Source organism: Xiphophorus maculatus, unplaced genomic scaffold, assembly GCF_002775205.1.
Source record: "Xiphophorus maculatus strain JP 163 A unplaced genomic scaffold, X_maculatus-5.0-male Unplaced_Scaffold_BN227, whole genome shotgun sequence".
NCBI classification, from domain to species: Eukaryota; Metazoa; Chordata; class Actinopteri; order Cyprinodontiformes; family Poeciliidae; genus Xiphophorus; species Xiphophorus maculatus.
This window is the reverse complement of record NW_019369821.1, coordinates 1-8,121: the sequence shown is the minus strand read 5'-3', so window position 1 is coordinate 8,121 and position 8,121 is coordinate 1. Positions and strand designations below refer to the sequence as shown.

At 37.5% G+C, this 8,121-nt stretch overlaps 1 pseudogene; it reads left to right on the top strand.

Moving 5' to 3' along the window:
- Nucleotides 1–1,085: 1,085 nt before the first annotated feature.
- On the top strand, nt 1,086–2,286 carry LOC111607989 (annotated as a pseudogene).
- Nucleotides 2,287–8,121: the final 5,835 nt, after the last annotated feature.

Genomic DNA, 8,121 nt, shown 5'->3' with positions numbered 1-8,121 from the left:
GCCACAAAGCCGCCGCCGTCATCCAGGAAGTGACCCGAAAATTCCTCCTGGACAGGCGACAGAAGAGGGGCTCAACGAGGAATCGTCAAAGCTCAGGTGAGGCTAAAGCTAACGCTGCCTGTGCCATTAGCTAACGCTACCATTAGCTAAGTCTGTACTTAAGCTGACTGACTAAACTTTGAAGAGCAAATTTACTTGGTCATTTTGGAAGTTTTTAGTTGAATAAAGTTTTGACATTTGTGAAATTTGTTTATCGACTGATACAAACCCTGCAGCTGGTTTGTTTATATTCATGATCTTACTTTAAAGTTTAACTCAGCATTTCCATTTCCTTTTGTTTAGTGTTTTTTTAAAAACTTTATAGAGCAAGCAAATACTAAAAAAATAACTAAATTACTGTAAAACCAAACTTAAACAGGGTTTTGCATAATTTCCTTATTGAAAGAATATCGTTCAGTGCATTGACTCTTGGTTTCAGAATGGTTTTTTAACTAGCATTATAGCATTAGCTTCCGCTAAATACCGTTTTGGTGTAGCACTTTAGCATTAGCCAAGCTAATGTTTTGATTTTGCTTTAAGGTTTAACATAACTAACTTATTCAGGGTAGCGGTTCCCACCTCGGTAATCTAAAATACTTTTGTTTTTTTATGTTTAAGATTGTTGTAGTCATTGTGTTTAAACATAAAGTGCAACTTTAAGTTAAATATTTTATAAAAACTGTTGAGATAAATCATTAAAAGCCCCAAATTAGGTGATGAATTAGTCTAAATCTCTGGCCAGAACTCCACGGTCCGGTTGACGTATCAGAGGCTCAAACGGCTCCATCCTGTGTCCCTGCAGGCTCTGTGGAGAGGACACCGCTCCCGCATGCTGAGCGACAAACCCAAACTCGTGAAGCTGAGGCTCCGCTTGCGCAAAATCTCTGCTGAAGTACGAGAGGAAGACAAACTGTGCAACAAAACCTCTTCTGCGCTGGAGTATCTCCTCCGATACAAACACTTTCTCCTTCATCCTGGAGGCCCTGAAGAACCTCGGTAAGACCAGGACTGGATTGTTTTCGCTCGCTGCTGTCGGCTGAGTGGTGATGGAAACGTTTTTTATGCAGAGGCCGCCACCCAGGCTGTCGCCAGAGTGCTGCGAGCGGCTGGTGGGAAGCGACGCCACCGGTGTCATCTTCACGCTGATACGCAGCTGCAAACCGGAGCGGACCCTGCATGGAGGTCATCACCTTCTCCGTCCAGATCCTCCTCAACCTCTCCAAGGTACAAACTGACGTCTCCGGTTCATAACATCGATGCTTTCTGACTATGAATATCTTTCATTTTTATACAAATCTCAACTTGTTTACAAAAGCTGATTGAAATTTACCAACTTAATCTTTCAGGTTTTTTTCCCTTAATTTTATTGGTTTTACAAAAACAGGCTCTAGTTGTACTTTTCATAAAAGCCCTCCTGTATTGAATCCTTTTTTTGAACTGCGCCCTCTGGTGGCAGATGTGGTAGTACATGCGGCAAATGCAAATTAAAGACCAACAAGGCTAAAATAAAGTATTTTTGGTGCTTAAAAATCTCTAATAGTCATACATTAAGTAATAATTAAAGTACTATAAGCTGTTATTAGTGTATCTATCTAACTGTTTCAGGCCTTAAAAGGACGATAAATTGTCCCAGAAGTTTTTGCAATAAACGATAATATTGTCTGACTTTTGTCATCCTGTTTTTGGTAGAAAGAAGAAAAAAAATATAAATTATTGAGCTTGTTTTAATTTGTCATGTGATTAATTAATTTATTTAATCAGAGATCAATCAGAGAAGATGGTTCAATCTAACTATTAACACTCAAATGTGTATTTTCCCTCAGTACCACCTGACCATAGAGGCGGTGTTATTCGGTGGAAAACTCCCTGGAAACGCTGCTGGATTTACTGCAGAAATACCGGGAGAAAGCCGGGGACAAGGTGGCCGAAAAGGGCGGCAGCATCTTCACCAAAGCCTGCTTCCTTCTCGCTCTGCTGCTGCAGGACGAGCGCCGCGCTCAGGTCTGAAGCAGACAAAAAAAATCTTTCCCACTAATCCTTACGAAAACATTTAAATTTAATCCATTTCCCCTCAGGAGGTGGTGAAGCTGCTAAAGTTTTGGACCGGATACGCAGCATCTACCGGCTCACCGCGCGGAAACACAAAATGGACGAGAGCGCAGCATCACCAGGCAGAGAATCAACGCCTCGATCAACGGGAGCTTCTTTGTTCCGCCAACGCCGCGCAAATCCAAAACCGCCACCAAAGTAGGCAGCATCTGATCTGTACAAACCCAAACAGGACTTTTGGTTCTGTGGAAACTAAAATGCTGTTTTCTGTGGAGCTAAATTAGTGTCAGAAAGATTCACAAAGCATACAGTAAAATCTGCATGTGTGCAATAAGACGTAATAAGTGTAAAAGAAGATTTGTAAACGTACGACATTATTCGCTGTTCTGTACAACACGATGCAAATCTTACTGTGAATGTTGGGACTAATTTAGCTCCATATTTTTGTGTCGTTCAGGTTTTGTACCGGATTGGGTTCTGAGGAAGGACAAACTGAAAGACGTCGTCGATCCCCTCAGGGCGATCCAGATGGTGGCGGAAACGCTCGCCATCGTTTTTATAAACAGAAAACCTTCAAGAGTCTTTTTGTTTTCACAGAAAACCTCAGATTTTTAATATTTTTTGTTTTGTTTTTCAATCAAATGATTGTTTGTAAATACTGAATTTGATCTTTTTTGATAATAAAATTGATCTTGTTTATGTTTTTCCCTTTTCAATATTTTCTTCCTGTTTCGGGAAACTAAAAAATGCCTAAAAACTCATCTTTTCAATCTTCTTACTCTGCACTGTCTAACTTTCTGATGGTTTATCTTGTTTGTACGGGTTCTTTGTTAATAAATGCGTTTAAATAAAATGTATTAATACTGAGTCATCTACATAAGGTTGTACAGCTAAAACCATCATCTTCACATTTTAGTTATTATTTAGCATATCTTTAGGCAGATGAGTGTTTTTACAGAAGAAAACAAAAAACTTAGTTTTGGGTTTGTTTCTAAGTGTTGTCATGATTAAACACCCTGTCAGTTCTGAGGCTCTGCTGAAAAGTAAATATGAATCTAAAAGTAGTTCTGAACTTTTTTTCAAATTATTTTTTAGTTTGCAGATTTAGAAACTTTTCCCCCAAAACTTTCAGTTTCAAATTATTTTAGTTTGAAGATTTTTTTTTCATTGTAGAAACTTTTTTTCAGTTTTAAATCATTTTTTTAGTTTGTTAGCAGATTCACTTTTGGCACAGCGATAAATGCCACATCTGTGTTAGAAGGACACACATTTTAATTGACAAAGGTGGGTTAGTTAGACATTTCACGTGATGCAACACGCAATAAACCAACAGGAAAACAAAACAAATGAGAAAACATGTCAACAGTTTCAAGATTTTTTTTTTAAACTCTTTCAACTCTTTTCAGTCTCAAACTCTTTCAACTCTTTTCAGTCTCAAACTTTCTTTTTTCCATTTCAAGTATTTGTTTTACGTCTCTTCAGTCTTTTTTCTTAAATAGCTGCTTTACAGTTCTTTTTTTTCACAATATCAAATTTTTTTTGGCAAAACTTTTGACCCCAATTTTGCTCCATACCACTGCTGATCTACTTAACAGTCTAGTTTTGCTTTAAGTACTAGAACTAGCCAGAAGTGCAGAGTACCCAAATATTGTACTCAAGTGTAGTACTACTTGATATTTTTACTCAGGTAAAATTAAAAACTAGTCATCCAAGAAATGACTCAAGTAAGAGTAAAAAAGTATTTGGTTAAAACTTCCCCACACTGGCCAGCTGTTTAGTTCTTGTTAAATCTGATTTTGTTTTTCTCTGTATTTTTATTTTTTGCTGAAATAGATTTTTGATCAAATCAGTTTCTTTGTTTTCTTTGCCACATTTGATTTATTTATTTTTCTGAAATCAGTTTTTTTCTTCTTTTTTTAAGTCATTCCTGTTTCTGATTAAATTTGACCAAATCATATTTTGTGTCAACAGTTTGCAACTTGCACTAGCTGGTTAGCCGGTCAGCTGCCTACATACCTTTCTAGGCAGCTACTAAGTAAAAGTAGAACTACTTCAACATATTTTTATTCAAGTAAAAGTAAAAAGTATCCGTCCAAGAAATTACTAAAGTAAAAGTAAAAAGTATTTGGTAAAAAAGTTACTCAAATACTGAGTAACTGATCAAATTATCAATCATTTTAAAATTACATTACCTGGACCAAAATAAAAAGTTAAGTGGAAATTTGGGTATTTTAAGAATGAAAATGACAGCAAATCATATTAGTAACAAAAAATAACAAAATCAGGCAAAATAAAATGTTTCCAAATCATTTTTTTTTCAATAAAAGATTCATGAAACTTTAATAAAAACTGCAGGTGTGTGTCTGTCAGGTGAACTTTGGGTTAAAACCTGTTTGTTTTTCATTCTGTGGGTAGAAAATCCAGACATTTTACTCAAGTAGGAGCAGAAATACTTCATAATAAAATTACTCAAGTAAATGTAATTGAGTAATTGTAACTAGTTACTACCCAACTCTGCCACCAGCTCAGCACATTTGTCTGTTTGCAGATTTCTTTGAAGACATGCTGAACAACTGAGAGCCTGAAAACTCACTTTGCTTAATTAATCTGATTAAAACTTTTATATGTATTAACACATAAAAGTTTCTCACATTTGTCTGCGATTTTGCATCGACGTTTCCATGAGCAGAGGGAGAGGAGGCAGATTTTGAGAACCTGGGATTTTTTTCTGGTTATTTTTATTTTTTCAGCTGACCGGGTTTTGTTGCCTCTGAAGTGGAGTTATTATCTCCCAAACACAAACCCAGATTGAGAAATTGATCCATCTGGGTGGAGAGATTGACCCTCTCTGCTCTCATTCACTGACGGGGAATAATTCGACTTGTTCCACAGGAGAAACGCCCATAAAGATTTCAGCTGAAGCTTTCAGCTTTTTTTAGCAAGAACTGATGGAAGATGGATAAAAAGGATTCATGCTGGACGTTTGCTTGTTTAGATCAGGAAGAGACGCTGTTTGTTTACTTGGATGCCTCCAGATTAAGGATTAAGTTGCACCTAAAAACCTTCAATTTTCTCAAAAGCTGACAGTGCGCCTTATAATCCAGTGCGCCTTATATATGGACCAATATTGAGCCACAACTGGTCTCATAACTACGGTAAGCAGCCGCCGACTTCATTTCCCCAGTAGAAGAAGAAGCGCGCGGTGCATGCTGGGTTTTGTGTAAAGACCCCAAAATGGCTCCTATTAAGAGACGAGCTTACGACGCAGAGTTTAAGCTCAAGGCGATCAGTGATGCAGTAAAACACGGGAACAGAGCAGCAGCAGCAGAGAATTTAACATGAACCAATCAATGGTTATAGTGGAAGTGGATATATATTGTGATTGCACTAACGTTTGATTTACCGTAACAGCATCAGGCTGTTTTTTACGTGTTTATTGAATCGAGGAAAAGTTCCCCTCCACTATATGTTACACCTTGCTGTTGTTAAAAGATAAACTGTCACCAAAATACCACGTCACTGACTTTACCTCGGGAAAATAATAAAACAGCTTTTTATTCATATTGGGAATGAAGGGAGTTTTCAGAACGCTGGTTTGTAATTTATTAATAAAGTTTGACTGAAATATCTGACTGTTTTGTTGACATTCCCTTTATCGCAGCTCCATCTAGTGGATGCATAACGTAACCGCAGCCTCTACTGTAGCGTCTATTCTATGCGCCTTATAATGCGGTGAGCCTTATATAAGAAAAAAGGTTTTAAATAGGCCATTCATTGAAGGTGCGCCTTATAGTGCGGAAAATACGGTAAATGTTTTCAAACTTTTGCAACACCACACTTTGGAGAAAAAAAATTAACTAAAACATCTAATGTATCTTTTAAGAAGACTCAGTGATCTTGCTGTTACCCAACCAGAACTTGTGTACAAGACAATATTGAGTGTTTTAACTTTTCATCTCCTCGTCTGGTTTGGTCACATGAGCTGCAGACTAACAGATAAACTTTTAAGAAACTTCCAGTGGCGGGTAAAGTAGCAGGTAAATAGACCTGAGTGAAGTGGCCCCCACCTTCTTCAAATCAGGCACATTTGGTGTCAAACGTTTGTGCAGCAAACATTTTGTTTGTGCCGCTATAATTTTAAAGACATAAAGAAATGTTTCTAGAGGTCATCAAAGGTCAACCAGCCCCCCACCTTCTTCAAATCAGATTTTTAGGCTCTGATAAAGTTTTTTAGGCCGTTATTTAACAAGTTGAACAGGAAATTGGGAGGAGAGAGAAGGGAAAGACATGCAGCAGATTCTGCAGGACTGGGAATTAAACCCAGGTTGACAAACAAAACCTATAAGTAACGTCCTAAACAAAACATAATTTGCTGTCTTACCATAAACTGGTTACAAAAATAACTGAATTATTCATTTCTAAGCCCCTTTTCCTTCTCTTATACAAGCAGACAACACATAAGCTCAACAACACAAAAGCTTCATATTTATTACAAAGTATTGATCTAAGAATTGATTTCTTCCTGTAATGGAAATAATTTCTGATTAAGTTTTCTGTTTTCATGCTTTCATGGATTGTTCTTCTTTTTTCCCTTTTCTACAGTTTTTCATGTTAAATTGCACTTTTTTGTTAAGTTTGTTAAACTACCTTGAATCTGTATTTCTAAATAAAGACTAACAGAAAGATCACAGTAACTTTTATTTTTTTAAAAACCTGTTTTGTTCTTATAACAAACAAACCAGATAAAACAAGTTTGGGTTTCTTTATGGTTCAGAGAATTAAATTATGATAACAATTATCATCTAATATTATGTACAGATTAAACTCTAATCTTAATTTAACATCCTGGAACCTGAAGAATCCAAACCTGTTAAATCAACTTTTTAAAGTTTGGTATAAAAAGAAAAACAGGATTTATCAAAGACAAGCAGGTGAATGGACTGAACTTGTGTAGAGCCTTGCTGGTCATGTTGACCACTCAAAGCGCTTCACACTACAGTCACATTTACACCCACATGCAGGTCGGGGGGCAACTTGCCGCTAAGTGCCCCACCCTGGGGCAGCTCTACATGTGGCTGAGGAAGCTGGAATTGAACTTACAACCTTCTGGTCACAAGACAACCACTCTACCCACTGAGCCACAGTCGCACTAAAAAAGCCACTGCATGATCCTTTTGCTAATCTTCTTTAAAATACAGATTTAAACAGTTTAAAAGCTACAATTCAGTGCAATTTAATATAAAAAGTGAGTAGAAACGGTAAACTAAAGGACAAACCATAAAAGCACAAGTACAGTGGAAATAAACAGAAATCATTACTATCAAAAGAAGAAATTTTAACTCTTAAATCAATACGTTGCTATAAAAATTGAGCCCAGTGTTGCTGCGGCGCTAAAACAGCGAAGGAAAGGGCTAACGTACGGCTAATTCAATTAATTATAAAGTTTAACAATAAAGCTGCACATGTGTTTGGGGTTTCTTCAAATCTTTGGGGGCAATTTGCAGTGACCAACTGACCTGACCGACATGTTTTAGGAGATGTGGGGGGAACCGGAGCACCCGGAGAAAACCCACGCAAACACGGGGAGACCATGCAAACTCCACACAGATGGTGTCTGTGAAGACGCAGCGCTAACCGCTGCACCACCGTGCTGCCCACGTTTTTTCCAATTGAGTTGGGAAGGGATCTATTATCTAGTTTGTCAATGGGGGATAAAACTTTAACGTTTTAAATTTGACGGAGCGTGGCCTGGCGCCCCGTACACAGAGGCTACAACCTCCATGAGTTTGAGTCCTCTTTCCTCTCTTGCTCGTCTTTCTCCTTCTCTGAATATCATCATAATCCAGAACATTAGATATGTTCTGGATTGTCTTCACTGTTTTATTTTTCTTTTGGCTTCTGCCATCTCAGAGTCTTCCGTAATTTTTTCCAAAAAGAAATCTTAGACTTTTTCTTCTTACCGTCCTGCATGATTTTAACATCCGGATTGTCCAAATCCTCCAGGACGGTTTCTCCAGTGATCTTGGTCTCTTC